Genomic DNA, 23,057 nt, shown 5'->3' on the forward strand with positions numbered 1-23,057 from the left:
AAAATTTCATTTCTTTATACACTAGTTAACAAACACACATTCTGGCAGATGTGAAAGCCCCTTTCCCAGCCTCCCTTCTTCCTTTAAAGGCTTTTCAGGATGGAAGTTCAGTTCTACAGGCCTTCCCCCTTTTCTCAAATATCAAGCTTCCCTTCCTTTGTGGACATCTTAAACAAGCAGGCGGATGTTTCCTTCCTTTCTTTTTAATTGCTAGTGTGGATGTGTGAGGCAACGTTCTCAATGAGATGCAAGCATAGCTGCCCACACAGCAATAAAGGCGGCTTTGTGGGCCTCCCAGCATGGGCTGCTTCTCAGCCTTGGGGTCCATGGTCCCCTTCTGCAAAGGGCTCAGTGACCTTCAGCTTCTCCCTCCCATGCCAAAGAGATGCTCTGACTGTGAGAAAAACAGCAGGTAGAATAGCCAGCACAAAGGGCCTGTCCCACGGCATGTCTGTCTTCCTTCTCTCTGACAGTCAATTATTATGGCTTTAAGTAACTGTTGTACTTTAGGGGGATGTGATGATATTGGGACCAGGGCTGACTGAAGCTATTTATTTCACCTAAAGATTTTTGCTACTCAGCTAGCTTTCCTGTTCATACACTGATAGCAAGGGTGATTAGGAAAAATACTACTCATTAATTCACACCTGAGTGACATAGGAAAGGTTGCTAAGTGCTTCAGAATAGAGCGGGCTTACATTGTGATGCAGAAAGGGCAACATATTTTCTGGTTAAGAACAGAATTATGGCTAAAGCCCACAGTAAATGAACAAACAGAAATTACCTGTGTTGATTCAGCATCATTCTCAAGACAGATTGCTCACTTAGGGAAGGACTCTCACCTTGCATACACTCGTTAGGACTTTAACAGGGCCAGCAAGACTATTGATTTTTAGCCTTCCTTGGGTTCCCTTACCATAAGTTAGATGTAGTCAGACCCTGGTAGTTCTGATTATCGTTAATGCTAAAGAGAGCAGATATTGTCCTCTGCATGACAGGCCTGGACTTCTGCAGCTCACATTTTTAAGGCAGGATAACAGAACATTCCAAAGAGTTTGAACAGTTAGGTCATTCTTAAGGCACTAACTAGAAATCAAGGGTAAAATGAATGCTGTTTGTCCCTTTAAAATTCAGTCTACAGTCTATGGGGTCTCTGGTAGTGAAACACTATTTATCCCTAGTCTAGGAATGGACATTGGGAGCCCATTCCACATAGATGGATACTCTCTTAGCCTAGACACATGGTGGAGGAAGGCCCTGCTCCAAATGATGTGACAGACTTTGAAGACGCCCCATGGATGGCCCCTTTCTATAGGACAGAAGAGGATGAGATGAGGGTTGGTGGGGAGCATGGGAGAAAGGGAGGGAGAGGGAACTGGGATTGATATATAAAATAAGATTGTTTCTAATTTAAATAAATAAGTGGGTACCAGATTAAGTAAAAAAAAAATAATTCAGTGCACAGTTAGTTGGCTTCATCACTTGGTACCTGTGGTCTGCCATACAATATGGCAGAGAGCACAGTTATTTACCTCTTGGTGACTACAAAGCAAGGGGGGGCAAGAGCAAGACAGGACTCCACTATCCCCTTTAAGAACACACACACACACACACACACACACACAATGACATCATTTCTTCTGTAGCCCCACCATATGAAGGTTCTACCATCTTTGAATAGTGGCAACAGTCTGGGGATGAAACTTTTAATGTATATGTCACTGGGGGACAACAGAAGTTGAAAAGTGTGACCTGTTACAGGGCCAGGAATCTTAAGGTAGTGTGGAGACATTGAGAAGGGAGAAATCCCCCCAACCTTGCAGATGCCACAAGTGAATTCTGATCTGGCCTCTTATTCTTAGAGGCTTGGGGAATCTAATCTGAGTTCCTCATAAAGATTCCCAGCACTTAGGAAAGTGTTTATGACAGATCGACACTCCCTCCCAATGCACTGCTTACGTACTTAAACCCAACCAAACAGGATCGTTGGATCAAGAATAGCTCCCTTTTGAGATTATTTTTGATCAAAGCGAGGTGACTGTAGAGATAAATGTTCAGACGGGAGCTGTTAGTTCCTTGGAAGAGCTTTGTGTTGTTTCCTTTCTTCCTGTCGGGGTCCTTCTTTTGAACTGCCTGTCTCTAGGACTCTAAGGTTTACCTTTGCCGCCACCTCTCAGAAGATGATTTCACTAAAGCAGTACTAGCACGAACCTTGCATACCCTGTTTCTTCTCTGTTTTGTCCCTCTCTAGTGTTTAGCCCTGTTCTGAGTTGGACAGGAACCAATACCATTCATTTTCTACACAAGGGGAAACAGTCAGCCTTATTCTTCACCTGTGCTTGTGTTCCTAACACATATCAAAGGCTCAGCACCCTGTCCCCACTTTTGCCTACTTGGAGATAGCAAAGTCCATGACCTGCCCTTGTACATGGCTAAGCTACCTGTGTCTCTGCTTTCCTGTGACTTCATAAGACCAGGGGATAATTCCCTGGTTTACCTATTGCAGGCTGACTAGAGAACCACTCTCTTTTCTTTGAAATGCTCATTAGTTTACAATTTTCCTATTGCACTATCCTCACTAAAACAATTTATGTCTTCATCCTGTCATATTTGTTATTTACAATAGGGTTTGCATTATGCCAGAGTGATCATTTGTTAAAAAATAATAGTGAGATGGTATGGTTTAGGTCTGTGAGTTTCATTAAAACAACAGGAATACACATGATCAATGGTATGTAAGATCTGTACTTAAATGCACGAGGTTATATCGTGTTCCCAAATCCCCAAATGGGAAGACATGATGTCTATTCTGAGTTAACTGATAGATTAACCACATTTCAAGTGACTTCATACTTAAGGAAGTAAAACTAAAGCAACAAACTTACTAAACTGTCTACATAAACTAGGTTTTCTTGAACAATGGTGTCTCTATTGTCTTGATGTGGCCAGATATCATTAAAGCAAAATGAGACAGCACAGTGGGAAGGGCTCTGGCTGAGCTTGGGACTGGGGTTTCACTATCACCAGTGTCACAGATCTTCCCAGTGACTTAGACATACTGTGAACTTAATTCATTAGAGTATTAGTTGTTTGATTTTCTATAACCCTCAAAACTTCAGTGAAAACTGAAGCTGATTCAGTTTAAAAGGTATATTTACATAACTAAACATAAGATTAAAAATAAAGAAAATAAGTTGATTAATTTACAATTAAGTTATTTAACTTATTGCTTGATAACAAACACATTAACCAAACAAATTAACATATTTCCTTTCCTTTTAAAATATCTAAAGAAGAAGGGCTACTTTACAATAAGTTTACATCAACTTTCCACTGAAATGTTTTTATCAGTTGGCCACACTGTGACTTTTTTTCTAAGTCAGACTAATTAACTCTTTATTATATTTGATCTGACACACTGACCACGACAGTAACATAAACAGTTCTTAATGTATAGAATGGGTAAACTGAAAGATTGTTTCTATATAAGTATAATATACACATAGACACACATTTGTACAATTAAGAAAATAGTGAACTTCTATGAAATTAAAGCATAGATAATAAAGGCATAAACAGGTTCGGTAGCCCTGATGCAGAGGTATGCTTTAAGTTATGCTGTCATTTGAGACTTTATGAGCATTGACACAAGATGGCACAAGTGGAAGATTCCACCCCTGCCTTTTGGAGACAGTCATAGCCCAAATCAGCTGTGCTGAAAATACTGCATAAAACTTTCTTCATACTGTGTGTGTATAAGGTGAACATGTAACCAAAGCTGGTGTTTACACTCAAGTCCAAGATATGTCACTATGTATCTGCAAATATTCTGAAAGTTTTACACACACACACACACCTGTAACAAATGCTCCTGGTTCTACACATCTGGGGTAAGATACACTCAGCTCCTGTAGAGAAGCACCAAATAAGAAATATACTATGACTAGGATATAAAGACATTCTGAGTGAAGCCTACTGGTTTATAAGTACAAGTATGCCTCAAATACCAAGGGTGTTAATTAAATATATAATGAAAATTCAGTTTGTATAAATTACCATGGAGCATCTAAATTAATGGCAAAAAAGAAGCTGAGCCCATGTAGCAAAATAAAAGGGGAGGGAAGGAAAGAGTAGAAGTTTAAGAGCAGTTAAAAGGTTTAACTATATACAGTTTTGACATAGTAATTCTTTAAAATGTAGCAGAGAAAGTCCTTCCTAAGCCCAGCATTCAACCATAATCACTGCAAAGAAAAAAATGTAAGCTGGGGGGACTCCAAGAATCATTTATCGACATCTTTAGTGTGCAGATCAGCAAACCCTGACAATCTGTGGGGTCCTGGTAGAAGTGCGGAGAATTTTGAAGAGTGAAAGTTCTCAGAAATCTAGTAGCATGGTCTCCAGAGTATGCCATTTTCAAGCATGCCTCACAGGAATGGCGGTGTATCCAATATTATTCAAGTGTGAGTTTATAAGTGCACTCTTGATTATGAACTCTCTAAGAATGCTCATGACAACTGTCTGAAACAAATAGTTCAGCAATGCCAGAGTCATGAAGCAAAATGAGGACGTTAGCACTGGAGAAAGCTGTGCTAAAATGACCAGAACTGGGGACACATCTCTGTGGTAGAGTTCTTGCCTAGCATGTATGAAATCCCAGGTACAGTACTGTCTCCAGCACTGAAGAAAAAAAAAAAAAAACAAAAAAAAAACAAATGAGCACAGTTGGTTCTGTGTTGGGCATGACACACAGAGGAGCTCAGTGAACCTGCTTCCCAGTGAAACAGAGAAATGGGGACATATTTGCTTTGAATGTCAGCTAAACAGCAAGAACAGCAGGAGTCTGTGGTGTCTGATCAGAACCTCCTCTTTTGTTTTGCCCTTCCCCCCAGCTCAATATGGCAGAGCTGCTGACTGGGTACAGCTAAGGGCACAGGTCCCTCTCCCTGTAGCTCCTAGCTAGAGGATGTCATCAGAACCCTTGTTGTGTGTCATTATGAATGAGGACAACCTTCTTCTGTCTAGCCGAATGGGTAGAATAGTAACTGTCTCCAGAATTGTGCTAAGGAGATAATACAGCCTCAGCATCTCTGGATATCCAGTTCCTAAGACAGTGGTTTTATAATGGGTGAGGCAAGCCAAAAGCCTTATGACCTTGGACCAATCCAATAAGTCCACAACTTCAGATGAGAATCACTTAGAAAGACAAACACAGGGGTCTTGACCAATAGTTCCAGGGCTGTGACTCTGGGATTTTGCTTCCATAGAACTGATACAGTTTTTAACAGACTGTAGAGAGGCAGTCAGGCCTGTGGGAGTGAGGGAGGGGAGTAAATAGCTGGCTATTAAGAGACTCATTTAACATGTAGGGAAAAAATAGTGAGCCAGGCCAATTGTCTGCTGGAGAAAACAGAAGAAAAAGATGGCTAGGTGAAATTCTCAGTGTCAGAACCAATCTCTAAAACTGATTTCAGGAATTTGCTTACAAAGACCAAATTCTATTTTATCAGTTTGCAGAGAATTTATGTCCATGGGCCTTTCTGAAAACAATAGCAAGATAGGCCTGCCAGGAGAGGAGCTCCACACTTCCTTCTACACTGCAAAACAATCGTTACTATCCTTAGACCCAGGGGTTGCATTCTCAAAGGCAAGGATATACCCTTACTGTTGTGTGGGGACATAGAATTCACTAAAATAAACCAGGTATTTACTAAATAAGTCAGCTAGCAAGCATAAGCAGGATGTCTCACAGTGGGGTATTTGTAGCCATAGAGGCTTCAAGATATTACATAAAACACTCCATTTTCAGCAAAACAGTAGAAACATCAGCACACAACAGACCAAAAAAAAGGAAAAGTGGAAAGAGACAGTAAACAACAGAAACAGCCTGTGACAGTGGCCGTGCATTAGACTTAGCAAAGGCTTGACCTTCATAATTGGATTGTAGGAACTAAAGGGGCCATGATTATGGAAAGAAGCATATGAGACCAATGCCACACCAAACCAAGTATATTAATAAATGCTAGTAAATAATCAAGCAGGAAGCATACGTTTTTAAACATTTATCCTTTACGTATTTATTCATGTGAGTGTGTGTGTATGGGTGTGCAAGTGTGAGTATATGAGTATGATTGTATGTGTGTGAGTATGTGTGTGATGCCTCTCTGTGTGTATATGTATTTGTGTCTGTGTGTATATAAGTATGTTTGTGGGCATGCATGTGGAGGTCAAATGCAACCTGGGGGAAATCAGTTTTCTCTTTTTTATTATGTGGGTCCCTGGATGGATCCCAGGCTGTCAGACCTGGTGGCAAGCATGGTTACCTACTCCTAAGCCACTCACTAGCCCAGAATTCACTTGGGAAATCCCATTGGTACATATAAACTACAATGTAAAATAATAAAGATGAGAAGTTCTTTAAAGGTTCTGGATAGTAGAGTTGAACTGGCTGAGCCAGTAAACTTGGAGAGAGGGCAATAGATTTTATACAGTGGGGGAGGGTGGGAAAATCAAGACCCTCACAGAAATGTGTGGGCATCAACATAAATGCAATGAAAATTCATGAGGAAAAGACTAAAATGATGAAAGAAAATAGAGCAATAATAGCTGAAAATTTCCAACTAAAAATAACAAAACAATAACCTGCACATCCAAATGGCTCAAAGAATACCAGGTGTGATAAATATAAAATACTGGCAGGCATTGCACTGCAAGCTTACCCAGGAATATCAGGAAAAGAAAGAAATGACAAGAATAGTACACTGGAGGGGTAACTACTGGAAGAATAAAGAGTGGTGATGACAAAAGACCTGTTTGGCATGTGAAACAACCATTAAAAAGGTCAACTTTGGCCAGATTACAACACACTATTGTTGTAACAAAGTCGGAATTTCTATATACTTTTAAAATTTTTCCTTTTTTCTTCCTTCCTTCCTTCCTTCCTTCTTTCCTTCCTCCCTTCCTTCCTTCCTTCCTTCCTTCCTTCCTTTCTTTCTTTCTTCCTTTCTTTTGTTTTTGGATTTTCAAAGCAGGGTTTCTCTGTGTGTAGCCCTGGCTGTCCTGGAACTTGTTCTGTAGACCAGGCTGACCTCACAGTGATCCACCTGTCTCTACTGGGATTAAAGTATGTGCCACTACCACTCATAAAATTTCTATATTCTTAAGATAAATACTATTTATCTTAAGTAGGTAATCTTCCATTTTCCATAGAACAACAATGATGAATAAAATGCTTAGGAAAAATTAAAAAAAGACCTGAAAAATTCATGTTTTTTCTTGGCTCTTGCAGGTGAGGGAATCCTGTGTTCATGGACTTAATTACTGAGTATTGTTCCCTTTTCGAAACTTGATAAAGTGACCTACAGACTCCACACAGTCCTTAGATTCCTTAATACCATTTTGGAGTTGGGTTTTGATGAGAATATTCTACTATTTATATAGAATTGCAAGGAATTTAGTCAAAGCTTGGAGGACTCAAACTTCTGCCCTGTTGAAAGTGACCATGAAGCTATAGTAAGGGAAACAAAATGTCACTTCAAAGAGCAGACAAAGCTCAATGGACTAGAATTAAAAACAGAGATAAAACAACTTTTCTGTGATCAACTGATGATATTTTAAAAAAGAGTACCAGGTCCATTTAATGGGAGAAGATAACATTTCCAATAAGTGTCTATGGAGAAAGAGAATATCTATAGTCAAACAAAGAAAGTTGACACATAGCTCATCATACCATCTAAAATATTAATTTAAAAATGTAAACTCAATGCTGGGAGATTGTACAGATTAGAAAGTGATTGCTGTGAGCACAGTGAGTTGAGTTTTGTCTCCCAGAAGCCACACAAAGAAGCCCAACATGGTGGGCTTGTAAACCCTGAACTGAGGAAGTAGCTTGCAAGTCACTCTACTCTAATCAACAAGTTCCAGGCCATTGAAAGACATTGCCTCAGAAAAGATGGTAGACAAGTCTCTGAGGAGTGACACCCAGTGATGGTCTTTGGCCAAAACCTTCACACAAACAATGCATATAAAGTTATGAGAATAAAAGCTCCACAGCCCTTAGAAGACGTGTAGAAAGTTTTTTTTAAGATTATGGATTCTACAAAGCTCTGACTTTAGAAGGACAAGAGGCAAGGGATGAAACACATCAATATAACCCCACCAAAAGGAAATATTCTGTGCTTCACAGGATAGTTCAACTAGAAGAAAAGACAACCCATAAAACCCTATAAAGCATATTGGGATATTTATTCAGCAGTAAAAAAGAATGAAGTAGGCCGGGCATTGGTGGCGCATGTCTTTAATCCCAGCACTAGGGAGGCAGAGGCAGGTGGATCTCTGTGAGTGGGAGACCAGCATGGTTTACAAGAGCTAGTTCCAGGTCAGCCTCCAAAGCCACAGAGAAACCCTGTCTCGAAAAAACAAAAGAGAGAGAGAGAGAGAGAGAGAGAGAGAGAGAGAGAGAGAGAGAGAGAGAGAATGAAGTGTTGAAAGAATATATGCTATTAACTGGATGAGCCTCATGATTTCTGTGCTAAGCAAAATCTAGGCAGAAAACACTATTTTATAAATAAATTTCCTAAATTGACAATCCACAGAAAAATAAAGCAGACTGGAATTTTTGAGCAGTGGGGAATAAGAGGACAGGCAGGGTCAGATTATAATGAAAAAAATCTATTGTTAACTGTAGTGATGGCTTCACATATTTGCTAGCATGCTCAAAGCTGAATAACACATGTTAAATGGGTGGCCTATATCTAGATAAAACTTTAAAAAAGAAAGTGAAGTGGAGACAACATTAAATATGAATTAAATACTAAAAATTAAAATTACAAGCTGAGAAATTCACAAGAAAGAGTGCAAGAAAACTTAGTAGAAAGTAAGATAAAGCAGAAATTACCCTTTATCTATCATGCAGTTTTGTAATTTTACCTACACAATATTAAAACATGATTCTTCAGTAGTGAGCTTTTAGTAACATACTTACTTTAACTACTGACTCTAAAGTCCTGAGAATATAAAAATCACATCCAAGGGCATGAATAGATGGGTATCACATATTACATGGGCAAAGCAAATTCATTCTTTTAACATTCCTTATGTTTCTGTTCTATTTGGGCCCTCAACAGACTGAATAATGTCTACACTAAAGAGGATTTCTACACTAGAGAGGATTTCTTTAATTTTATTTTATATACTGTTTCCAGGAATAGCTTTAAACACTAGTGAAATTTGCCTACGCATCTTTAACCCAGTCATATTGATATTTAATTTTAGCTTAAATTTAACCATCACAACATGCCAGAATTGTTTGGGTTGTTGTTTTGAATTGTGGTCTCACTATGCTCCATAGGCTAACCTCTTGTATTAGCATCTCAAAATGCTGGAATTGCCGTAAATACTATCATGTCCACTAAGCTAACATGTGAATAACTACCATGAATGTATGATCTAGATGTACCAATGAAAAGAAAGAGACTGTCATATGGATCTAGAAAATGTCACCCAACTTCATGCTGCCAACAAGAAACTCTCTGAAGTACAAACATGGAGTAAGCACCCCCATGAAACATCATTAATGGATTTAGAAGAATTGAAGCTACACATGGTGTTCTCTCTTTTACTATATATAAAGATAAACAATACTGAAAAATCTCTTAACAATGCTCTTTCATGTAATCCACATGTCAAACAAGAGGTCTATTAAAAACACAAAAAAGGAAAGCTGTATATGGAACATATAGTGGCATCTTACATGGTACAGATCACAAAAGTCAGAGCATTGAATGCTTACATTTGCTATAAAAGAAGACTTCAAGTTAATAACCTAAGTTCCTACTTGAAGAAACTAGAATGAAAGCAGAATAGATATAAATCCTTAATAGAGAAAAAAAGGAAGAAGTAAATATGAGATAAATCAGTATTATTAGAAATATAAAAAGAATAGAAATAAGTTCATGAGGCCAAAGAAGGCTTTTAAAAACGTTAATAAACCTGTAGTAACCCTGACAAGAAAAGAAGACACAGATTGCCAATCTCCACAATGATACACTGATTCTGAATAAGTCCTCCTGTCTTCACAAGGAAACACAAATCTGCATACATCTCAAACATAATTAGAAAGTGATGTGAAAATTGTATTCTCATAAATGTAACAACTTATAAAACATAGACTATTTCATAAAAATATAAACTAATAAAACTCAACTAAGAGGAAGTAAATAATCCAGTGTAGCATTTACTTCCTGCTTCCTGCCTATCCAGATGCAGAACTCTCAGCTCCTTCTCCTTTACCATGTCTGCCTGTACTCCACCATGCTTCCCTCTATAATGATAATGGACTAAACCTCTGGAACTATAAGCCATTCCCAATTAAATATTTTCCTTTATAAGTGTTGACATGGTTATGGTATCTCTTCACAATAGAAACCCAAATTTAAGACAATGGCTTATGAATCCAATGCAATTTCTACCAGTCTCGCTTTAAATATGTATATTACTTTAGCACTGTAGGGCACAAGCCTTAAAGTAGATTAAATAATCTTGGCAAAGATAACAGATGACTCTGCTATTAATTGTTGCAACAATAGTACTGAGGACTCTGTGGTATTAATTAAGAATAGACATGGAACAGAATACAGAAGCCAGAAACAGACTCAAAAATGTTCAGGTGATCTGTGGATAGGGGATAACAGGAAGTCTATGGAGGAAAGAGTTTTTGTACCAAGTGGTCTATGAAGACACCATTAGTGTACCTCAACTTAAACATTAATTTTACACAACTTGTCTCAAAATGGATCACAGGCTTAAACATAAAACACAAAACTATCAAGAAAATTAAGGATTAGAAACAAAAATCAGTTGTATAACTTGACACTTTTTAAAGTAACCCCTAAAAAAAGTGTGGTAAAATTGAAAACTTACTAATAAATGTAAAAAAATAAATGCTTGTTGAGAGACAGGCAGAGTTCTCTCAGAGGTCAAGCACTGGCTGCCCTTCCAGAGCAGCTACCATGGGCAGCTCCCAACTGCCTGTAACTCTAACTCCAGGGTATCTAACATCCTTTTTTGGTTTCCATGTGTACAACATGCATGTACACAGACACATACAAACACGCATTAATAAAAAAAATAAATCTTTGAAACGTTTTCTCAGCCAGGTGGTGGTGGTGTACTCCTTTAATCCCAGCATTCCAGAGGCAGAGGCAGGTGGAGCTCTGTGAGTTCACGGCCAGCTGGCCTACAAAGTGAGTTCCAGGAGAGTCAGAGCTTTTACACAGAGAAACCCTGCTGTCTCAAGAAACCAAATAAACAAACAAACAAATAAATAAGTATTAAAAGTTTTCTCCATGAAAGGACAGATGAGAAGGACAAAAGGACAAGATTATTCTAAGAGAATATTGTTAAGTTTCAAACCCAGGCAAACAGCTGGGGTGTCTATTTAACATATCAAACCGGATCTGGCTGCCAGGTTCTCCCAGTATCCCTCAGTCCCTTCTTATTACAGGGTGTGGCTCTCATATCCTACCCTCTACCCTGAACTGTCCAGCCCAGGGGCTGACTGCCTTTCCCCATAGGCTTTTCCCTATATAATGCAGACATTTTGGTTAACTGCCCCTTCTCTTTTGGACCTCTTGGCCTCCTGGCATTTGCACCTTGTTCCCACTCTCCCTTCTCCCTTCTTCTCCCCTATCCCACATGGCCCAGCTTAGTCTGGTCCTGTCCACTCTGGACTCTCCCTGATATCCCTGCCTCTGACTATGATCGCCTACATATCTGTAATAAGACTTTTCCTCTACCATGCCTAGGAGCAGTCATGTCCTTTCCTTTTTCTTTCTTTCTTTCATTCAAATACATTTCTCAGTTGCATATACAGAAAAGTTCTAATATTTAAAATATACAAAGAAATCCCAAACTCGATAGTAAAACACTTGAAAACATAATTAATAAATGATCAAAATACATGAAAAGATGCTTTATTAAAAATAGCATACAGATGGCTAATAAATATGCAGAGATGCTCAGCACGGCACCCAGGAAATGTGACTTTGAACCCAAAGTAAGATTTGATTATATACTCTGAGAAGCCATAATATAAACAGAGAAGAAAATCATTAATTACTCAGTCAGTGTTCAGTCGTTATTTTCTTTCTACTGATTTGTATTGCTGAAACTTTTCTAAGATGTTACTTAAAAAATCATGGTTAATAATTTGAAAAGAAAGTGAAATGTGAAATAGGCGAGGACTCCATTCTACTAATCCAGGCTGATTGAACCTTTGTCCCTTATACACAGTCGCCGAAGGAAACTTAAATGGTCACACATCATTAAAAGAACAAGCCTAGTCTGTCTGAGGATATCTGAACATTTACAGTTTGGAGACTAGGATCCCAGTCATCTTTAAGCTTTGTGGGTACTGAGAAGGGAGAGCAAATAGCATATACTATGATCTAAAAATAAGAACCAGAGGTAGAACGTACGGGGCTACAGACCTCCCAATAACAAGTTTTCCTCACAAAGTACAAGATGAGCTCCGGAATGTTGCTGGAATCAGGATAGCTCACATTGAACTAACAACTCTGCTTGTAATAAAGAAAGGGCCTCTGGCTGATTTTAATAGCAAGTTTTCTTGTAATGGGTGTTACTAACACCTTTGGATACATTCCTTTATGTCTGCTACCTGTGAGGGTGCTTATGAAAGAGATTTTTGGATAGTTTTGATCTGATGCCTCTAGATTGAAAACATCAAGTAAATGTGAAACAGGTGCCTTCATCACTGACATCATACCTTCCCAGCCAGAGAGCCACAGACAGAAATCTCCCCATGACATCTTTTCATCTATTCGTTATTGAAAGATATTGAAGGCAACATCATGGCACCTACTTATACTGGTGTTCCCACAATGCTGTCAAGAGTTCACTGGGCAAGAGACAAAAGAGAGCCATAAGCAGTGGCCCTGGGAAGCTCAGCCCACTTTATTCAGCAAAAAAACCTCAGGACACAGTTGGACTTGTTTATTCCTCTCACTGCTCGATGGTACCATTATGTCAAACAGAGGGCTAGTACCAAAGGTATTTAAAGGAACTGCCACACATTCTGTATAACTTCCAGTATGCAAGGGAGTTTTAAAACAAATACACATAGGGAAAACCATCCTTTTACAGATGTATCAAACATGTTTTCTTTCAGCATTTATACTTCTAAAAAATTGGGAGCATTGGGCATTCCATGTTGTCTTCAGTCTATCTTCTCTCTTCTGTGCTTGGCATACACACCTCCATAAATGCATAAGTAATCTTGTATCTTCCTGTCACAATCTTTCCCCTGCTGGGGTACGGTAAATACTGGAGAACCTTTCAATTACAACCTGCATGGTCAGATTTACAGGACTTACCATCTATACTGCAAAGTCCTCAGAGACAAGTCCTCACTCACTTGTAGTAGATATGACCATACTTTACAATTCAGAAGCATGAGCTATGACCTCATGCTTCAGCCAAAATTAAATTTTGTCTAAATCCTCACTTGACATCTTCCTCTGTTACCTTGTTCCTGTATTGTTTCACAGTCCCAGGATGTTTGGGGACTGCCTACACAATTTTGTTCCTATGAGTTTGTTACTTCGATGTTTACTAATGAAATCTGCTTGTTCCTACAAGAGGCTGATAAGGACCTTTCTGCTTATAGCACCTCTTTCTCCTTAACTTATTGGCCACAGACTTTTAAACACCACATTTCTCAAGCTTTACAGATCTTCTAGGCAACCCCTCCCCGTGTATCTTTCGTGGTCCTTCTAAGGACCATGAAAGCAGACACAGATTCAAGCTGCTCCTAAGCTTCTAGCCCAAATCCTTGCCAAGTATCTTCCTGAACTTGTGTTTTCTAAAACACAGATCTTTGATCTCTTCTTTAGACCCTAGGATGACTATGCCTTGGTCATACTTGGGAAGGGAGGAAGGTAAGGAAACATTTTGTGATGACTCAATAGAAAAATAAAACCATGGTTTTCTTTTCATGGGATCCCACCATTTATTTTTATACCCCCAGTGAGTGACACAGACCCTTACAGAGAAGGGACACTCATGAATGTTTAGTAAGCATACAAATGAGGCACAGGCCATGCAGCTGAAGGCTCATGAGGCATGTCAACTGTGAGGACTCAGAGTTAGTCCTCACAGCTAGTCTGCTTCAGGCTCAAATTTCAGGATTTGGTGATTGTTGCTAGGTAGCTATGTGACAAACCTTGGCTATGTAATGAAGAGTTTGAGGATCTAGGATTCCCCATTCAAGGTTACAGGATTTGCAGAAATGGAAGCCATGGTGATTTCACACTCAACTCTAAATGAGCACATTATCAGTGAGTCTGGCAGATGACTATTAAATGGGACATTCCATATTGTATATCAATGGAACAATGAGAAAAGCATCAGGCATCTGAGAGCTTAATTTCCTCATCAACTCTGCAAGTCCCCCATTGTCATTAAAGTTTTAATAATTTTGAATGAGTAGCAGTCTACAATACATTATGCATATCTCTACTGTCTTGAGAAAATCACAACAAATATAACTTAACCTCTTGTGATTAATGTAGTCATTACAAGCATTCACTGTTCCAGCCTATTTAAACACTGGTGCTTTCTAGGCACTTGGGTTTAAATTGGTCTTTTTTGCAAGACAGGAAGCAATCTTAACCTCTGTGCCTTCTAAGCTCACAAGCTTCTGTTTTTATTTTTGAGCATTTTCTTTGCAAGTATTTCTCACACTCTTTGCTTAACAATAGGACATGTCACTTTGTTGGACACTAGTTGTGTTCTTTACAAGTTTTAACTCTTTTTTTCTTCCCAGGTGCCAAGAGTACATGGAAAATTGAGCTTCTTTTTCAGTTAGGACTAAATACGAAAAAATAGATCTGATTTTCATTGGGCTGATATTTTGACACCTGTCTTTGCTTAAAAGAATATTCTTTAGGCTTATAGTTATTTTACGTCCACAATTGCAAAGTGGCTGGCTTATCATTTACAGGATGCTTCATATTTTTCAGAGCAATGCCATAACTTGGTACCATTTGCTTCCCAGGCTAATTCTATCAATTTATACACTTATGAAGTATAAAAGGTGGCCCATGTCTCTGTAATCAGAAAAGACTAAGTGTTAATGCCCCATTCATCATTGCTCCATCCCCAGTCTGATGTAATTCCTGGCATACCATGTAAACACTCTGGGTAGTTAAAAACCAATTTACCCCAGCAGATTCTGATGATGTCACAGATGATGATGAAATGATTGATAGGCTCTTTAGAGCTGGGCTATTAGGCTCACATATGTGGAGTCAAGCTAGCAATGAATATAGAAGCTCATATGTATACTGGCTACAAGCTTCAGACAGAGATGATTAAGTAACATCAGATGAAACCAGAAAGAAGGCAAGTACCAGACAGAGAGACAACAGACATGAGGTGGGGGCATTAACTAGTATGGTTGTGTCTCTACTTCAGCTGAAGTAAACATTCAATTCCCATTCCTAAATGATTAACCAAACAGGAAACCTCAGTTCACTATAGATTTTATGGACATAATGATAATTGGGGTGCCTAAATGAAAAATGTCCCATATAGGATCATATATTTGAACACTTAGTCCTCAATTGGAGAGGTTATGGGGAGGTGCAATCTTATTGGAGAAAGTATATCACTGGGGGTGGGCTTTGAGAGTTTATAGTCTTACCTCAGTTCCTGCTCACTATCATTTGAAGACATGATCTCCATGCTTCCTGTTCCTGCCACCATGCCGGCCACTTGCTGTCATGATGGAATCAAAAGTGCCAACAAACTCTTACTCCTATCTTACCAAGGTCAAGGTGTTTATCATAGTAACAGAAACACAACTAACACAGTAGTTTTTACTTTACCGTTCTTATCCTGAAGAAAGAATGTATAGACATTCTCTATTTTCATTCCATCAGAGGCTGTCTTGCAATGTGCTTTTGTGAGGAAAGTCCCTACAAGGAGGGCATAAAAGTAGACAGAATGACAAGATCCCAGGCCTTTGATTTTTGCCATCTGTGCTTATATCAACATACGCCATATACAAATTGCCAGATATACCACTGGGTTATCTATATTTTCTGGATGAGACCTATGCCATATTACAAGCAGGAGACCTATTCTAGCTGTGGTCAGAGTAAGAGATGTGACCACAGAGGAAGGAAGAGCATCAGGACATGGGGACATAACTCACCCTTTTGGGTTGCTGACTGAAGTTGAAGGGATGGACCATGTGTCAGAGATCAGTGGTGTCTAGAATATGGACAAGAAAGGACACTGGTTTCATCCTGTAAGTTTGTAGAAAGCTGTGACTAAGGAAACCTTGGCTTTAGCCCATTAAGTGCTATGTTGAGTTTCTGATCTATCAAACTAAGATAATTGGTGGTTTTTTTCCCCACCTGCCCATTTTCAATCCTACTTAAACCTGCTGTATGCTACACCTCTGGCTCCCACCAGCTCTTCTTCCAGGCATTTAGCTTCCATGAATTCTGATAATAACCTCTTCACTTTCAGAAACAGTGATGCTTCCCCAATGGTATCTATGCCTAGTCTAATCATACTGTCCTCACCTCTGTTTCCTCCCAGAACTCATAAGTGCAGTCTTGTTCCCTTAGCACAAAATTAAAGGGTGTTAAAGGTCCCTTATACTTAGGAAATGAGCATATAGCAAGGGTGTGGGGAAAGGCCATGACAAACTGGACAGATTCTGTAAGTAGTTTCAGTTTCTCACAACATTTCCATTCCCATGAGGTGTGTCAGTAATGTTCCTTGCAGTCCCTTTATTATCTTCTGTATTGGTTACATTTCCACTGCTGTGATAAAATTCCATGACTAAGGTAAAAGATAGAGTTTCTTTGGGCTTATTGTCCTAATTGGATGGGAGGCCATAATGGAAAGGAAACATGGCAGTAAGTGGCAGGCATGGTAGCAGGAGTAAGAATCTGAGAAACCACATCGTTAACACAAATGTAAAGGAGAGACGTGGTTTAAGACCATAAAGTCTCAAAGGCCAGTCCCATTGAGGAACTTTCTCCATCAAGGGTAAACCTCTGCCTGCCCCCAACCTCACCAAGTGTTCAAATGATTGAGCATATGTAGACATTGTCACTGAAATCATCATGGCCTCCCCACCCCTGCCACGTATAGAAATATCTTCCCTTCACAGATATTCCCTCTTATTGTTGCAATTTCTTGTGCTTATAGTCTTTTACCTTTTTTATTTAACATCCATTACATGAACAGATCTCTGAAAACAGTATTTCATGATTAGCATGCCCTATGTTGACATGCTCCTAAGAGAAAGATGGTTCGTAGTAAGATAGTCCCTCACTGCAGAGCAGGCAATGCCAACTTCTTTAGAAGCCCCAACATCAGGAACCCCTATAGCTCTCTGCTGTAGCCAGAACTGGCATCCCAAACAGCCAGGCTGTGCCTTCCAGATGCTCTGCTAAGTGCTCAAACCCATTCCACTTCCTCACAGTGTGTACTGATCACAGAACACAGGGCCCGGATGATGTAGAGAGGTTACCTGTCCCAGCTCCTTGATAAATGAAGACAGGGAATCCTTCAAATATTGTGCTGGGATTGAGCAATGTTAGGGTTAGTTCAGGGAGTTAGGCTACTTGGGAATTTGAATGTATCTCTCTCACAAAACTGTGGAAAGAGAAGCAAATTACTTTCCTTTTGTCCCTAAACTTAAACATCTGGAAAATGAAGGTAGTAACAGTGTTTATCCCAAGGTTTTTGGATGATTATAGAAGACAAAATCAGAGACTTTATTATAACACATGCTACTGAGATGAAAATTAACCCTTTATATCTTCATGCATAACTAATTTTTGTAACCTAAAGAAAAGATATTCTCATCTACAGATTGTGAATCAAGGTTCAAAGAACATGGACAAAATCCACAAATACTTGCTCAGGGGAAATGAATCAAATTCAGATCTTCCTGGTTGTAGAATCTATCCCACACACATTCTCTGGTGCTGTGACACTTTTTATTTGCACAGTAATAGCAGGTTTGTGTATTCAGGATTCAGACAATGTAGGCTACTGTTGGATCTTTCCTTCCTCTCAAATGCAACCCACCTTTGTCAGTATTTTCTTTACACCACTTAGCACTGCAAGATCTCATAAAATATATTTATTTGCATATTTTTCAGGTTCCTCTCTGAAGCTGCAATTTATCTGGCAAGCATTGCTTATTATTGGCTCTGTCCACTAGTGTATTAACAGTATGGAGAATAGATGCCTACAATGATATGATAGATGTTCAAAACATTTTAACACAAAACGAAGCAAGAGAAGATCAATAATTAACTAGATGAATGAAATTCCTTCTCTCTTCAACAACTTCCAGCACATCTACTGCTTTCTTGCTAGGCTCAGTCACAGTCACTCATTGAAGGAAAGCAGAGAACCCCATACCAGAACCCCTCCCCTCTTATTATATTTTGCCACATGAATCCATCTTCTATTTCAATCCATCTTGCATGAGGCAGTATGAACACACCCTGCCCCTCTGATAATGTTCAATCCTGCCTTAGAAAGGTTCTGCACTTGGAATTCACTAGCACACCTCCAATTCAACCCGCTCATAGGCTTTCCTAGCCCTTTGCAAGCTTTCCCATATTGTTTTCAGGCTAAATATTCTCATTAGCTGGTACTTTTTTCAAATCCTAATTATTGTTGTCTGTTTTAGGTTGAATGTAACTACATTGGTGTGAGCCTGCCCCCAGGAAGCTTCCTGTCTCTTCTTCTTCCTCTCATATGGCTTCTCCCTAAAGATTTGGGCCAGCTAAAATCATCAAAGATCATTTTTTATTTTCATTTCTTCATAGTTCTATGAAAAAGAAAATTCTAGACTCTTAAAACTCAACACAAATCATGCCAATATAAGGAGTTAGTTAAAATAGGACAGAAATAACACACACATACCCAGTTCAAAAGAAGAGGACTTTTTAGAGGTAAGAAGATTTAGAACAGAGAAAAGCCAGCCTGTCCACCAGGATGTGGGATGGTATAACATCCTGATCTGCATTTTGCTCTTTGGTATTTCATATACTTTGAATTGCTTTTCTCACTACCTGGTTTCACCACTTCAGCTTGACAATTCCAATTTCTCAAGCAACCCATAAAGCTTTATGTGCTAAGTGCCTGTCGGTGTTTCCATGATGTTAAAAGTTCATATTGTAAGGTTTTGAGAACATCACATGTATCTAGCAATCCTGAAACCATCTATGCTCAAAACACTTAGTTAAGACCACATCCATTATATAATGTTTTAAACTCAATTCTCTAAAAATGTTTATAAGTATACATTTATACACAGAAGATCCAAGATGCGTTCTTAGTAAAAAGTTTCACTTATTTCTAAATGTTCCATCTATTTTTTTATGATGAAAAGAAATTGCTTCTATACTGAGGATATATTATTATTATTAAATACTATTATATTATAAATACTACATACTATTATTAAAATGAGATATATCTTGAACCTGGCATATAGTTAGACGTAAGAATGCCAATTACCTTTTCTCCTTCGGGCCCCAGAGAAAACCATCACTAGATTGTAATTTAACTCAATATCTGTTACTTCTGCAGATTTAACAAAACTTCAAACCTGACCCCCCAAAGTCTGTATACATATGCATATGCCCTATGGCTTCTTCCTTGCACACCAACCACAAGTCATTAGTAAGAAGCCTTACTTGATTGAGCCTGACCCTGGACTATGGCATTATGCAAAAATCAAAGGCACATCTGGGAAGAGAATTCTGCCTGAACAGCTCAACTCTGAGGGTCTGGGAGCTGTTCACAATCTTGGTAAAAGAACCACAGGAGCAATCATGGCCAACCGAGCAAAAATGGACTGGCACCTCAAATGATCCAAGTCTGGACTCTTTAGAAATAGGAATTAAAAAATAATAATTCCTTGTAGCTATAGGCACTTAATCTTCCTGTGCTACCTCCCAGCATACTGCTATACAGATTAGTTTTGCCACAACAAGACTGCAAAGATAGAACTGTTTTGTTTTGTTGACATTTTAAAGGTCTAAGTGTGGGGTTAGTGATCTGCCAAAATCCACATGAGTGGGCTGGAGAAATGGCTCAGAGGTTAAGAGCACCGGCTGCTCTTCCAGACATCCTGAGTTCAATTCCCAGCAACCATATGGTGGCTCGCAACCATCTCTTATGAGATCTGGTGCCCTCTTCTGGTGTGCAAATATACATGGAAGTAGAATATTGTATACATAATAAATAAATAAATAAATAAATCCACATGAGTAACAAAAACCAAAATTGGGATTTATACCCTTAAAAACTTAACTCTAGACCCCAGCTACTTTTTTGGAGGCAGAGGGGAATCTTTTGGTCAATACCGTGTAGTCTGACCTTCTGGGGACAGAAAGGACCAGAGTCAGGAACATAAAAAGGGAACAATAATAATGTGTCATAGAATTTTCTGAACAACCTGTACTCCATCCATTAAAGTAAGTTGTTCATGATGAAGACTATAATGAGACCAAGCATGTTGAGAATGGCCTGTAAAGGCAGAGAAACATTGTTTAGTCATCAATGCTTGTTTTTAGTAGTTCTCTTTCCCCTGGGATTTTCTTTTCTCTTCCTTCCTTATTCTCTCCTCCTCTTTCTCTAAATCCTCACCTCACCTCTCTCCTCATTTTCCACATACACCCCCTGCCTTGTGGTTATATAACTCAAACCAAGCTCCACTGAGTATATATGCAATATTTCCTGCAAATTGTTTAGAATTTATTTGGAAGCAAAATACATAAGAATCAGCTTGGATGGAGAGAGAAGGGGAAATTTCAGTGGGTGCAAGAGAGAAACAGGAATGCATTCTACTATAGTCGCAAGAAGACAAAAACAAGCTTCCAGAATGAAGACAAACAAACACCAATTCACATTGGGTTAATTTTAACTTTGTAAATATGTAAATGGTGATGGCCTATACATAGCCTCATGAAATGGGGGCCACACATACCTCCAGGTGGACACTGTGCCTTTCCCTCCTTTGATTCCAGCCTTTTCTTTTGTTGATGTTTTGGGATGGCCTCTGGTTTCCAAGGTCCTTTCTATTCCTGATAGTCTGCAGTCCTTATGGTGCCTACCAGAATCTGAAAGAAATGGGATACCGAATAATAGCAAAACAAATATACTCCAGCAGGACCATTTAACTCTAGCAGTGTTTTCTAAACACACATTTTGGCTGGCACACTGTTCCGTGTAAGTCTACAGAACATTGCCATTTGCATTCTAATCCAGGCTGTGTCCCTGCCTTGCTGGGAGATAGATGAACCTCTCATTCTTTTGGTGTTTTAATTTCCTCAGTGGCTAAACCCGAAATCATATATCCAATCTACCTTTCAGAACTTCTGAATGGATTATAGAGAAACCTTTCATAATGTGTTGGCTTAAAAGATTTCTCTCTGAACCATATTGATGCTTTCAATATTCTATTTTCCCCCAACAGTCATCAATAGGACTCACAAAGGAAACATATCCATATAATTGGATTAATTTCTATAAATCCTTGGATGATCTGAAAATGTTTGGCCATGACTAATCAATGAATTTGAATTTTTGGCAAGTGGTAACCATGTGCACATTTCAAGTATCTGCCCTTTTCTGCATAAAACAATCTGCTTTACCTAATTTGGGGAATATAAATGTTAATGTTCAGCAGTATTAAAATGCTGTTTCATTGGACTAAATTCTCTGATGGCATGAGAAATCAAGATGCAAAAGCAGCCACATGGATGCCAGAGCAGGAAGTAGTCCAGAGTCTCTCATGTCAGATTGTGACAAGATTTAGGTTGGAAATGATTTCTAAAAAGGAATCTGGTGAGGGGGGCACTGACTTGAGGTTCTGTGCACCATGGCCTATTGCATCTGTGTATTCAACCCTCATCTCAGCTCTACCACTGCTCCATGTGCTAACAAAGACTAATCTGAAAGCCAGGAAGGAGATAAAATGTACCTATACTCAGTGGACTGACCATGACCAAACCCTAGGTACTATATTAGAGTCCTCGTTCAGATGCTGAACTAAAAATCTACAAGTTTACTTCAGTCATGAATGCCAGCCAACAAGCTGACTAGCATGTCTTCATTCATGGGAGAAACAATTCCTGGAAGAAATACTGAACAGGAGCAGTTAGGGAATGAAAGGACCATGTGTGTTCCCTCCTTTGGAAAATCAAAATGTTATATGATAAAGACAACAGACCCATACAAGCTACATAACATGTAACTGAGGTCAATATTTAGAATAATTGCCACATAAAAATCACCATCCTGATTTATAGAGTATTTGTGATATGGAAAGGGCTTCAAATGAATCATCCCAAAGTTTCATTCAACACTCAAAGGTTCCTGTTACAACTCCATGTTAGAGATGAAGCATATGAAGCTTAAACAGGTAAATGGTGATCATAGAAGCACTAGAAGAATGAGTACAGGATTTACAATCGATAAGGTTCCAAGTCTTTGCTTGCACATTATATATATATATATATATATATATATATATATATATATCTTGCATAGCCCTCAAAAAATCCCTATGAGGTGGGTATTAGTGTCATATACATTAACCTTTTTAGGAATCAGATGTATGAGATATTGGGGAAGTACAAAATCACATGACTCCCAGATAATAAATTTGGGTTTCAAATCTAGGGAGATTGGTTCTAACAAGGGGGCTCATAAGCATTGTTTGCTATTCTGAATTATACAGAGTGAGAGCACAAAGAGAGACCTGAGACTAAGATCTGCATTTTGTAGACAGCATGCTCTTTATGTCCAACTCTAGCTGCTCTTAAGAATAAATCAGGGAGTGCTTTAGATAGGAATTCTACTGAAGAATATGATAACTTTCCCATGTTGAATATCCCAAGTTCTCAGCTAAGCTTCTTATTCATTCCTCAATATTGAGGACTCCTAAATAATATGTCAAGCACCTTCACTGTTGCTTAAAATGATAATTCTTC

At 38.8% G+C, this 23,057-nt stretch overlaps 1 protein-coding gene across 2 annotated transcripts in view; it reads right to left on the reverse strand.

Moving 5' to 3' along the window:
- Sema6d (semaphorin 6D) overlaps positions 1-23,057 on the reverse strand; it is a 569,391-nt gene that overhangs the window by 488,655 nt on the left and 57,679 nt on the right. For both annotated transcript variants that reach the window (XM_035446964.1, XM_035446965.1), the window contains exon 2: positions 21,050-21,182. The gene's annotated coding sequence lies outside the window, so the exon portion shown is untranslated. The remainder of the gene's footprint in view (positions 1-21,049; positions 21,183-23,057) is intronic.

This window comes from Cricetulus griseus, chromosome 6 (assembly GCF_003668045.3).
Source record: "Cricetulus griseus strain 17A/GY chromosome 6, alternate assembly CriGri-PICRH-1.0, whole genome shotgun sequence".
Lineage (NCBI taxonomy): Eukaryota > Metazoa > Chordata > Mammalia > Rodentia > Cricetidae > Cricetulus > Cricetulus griseus.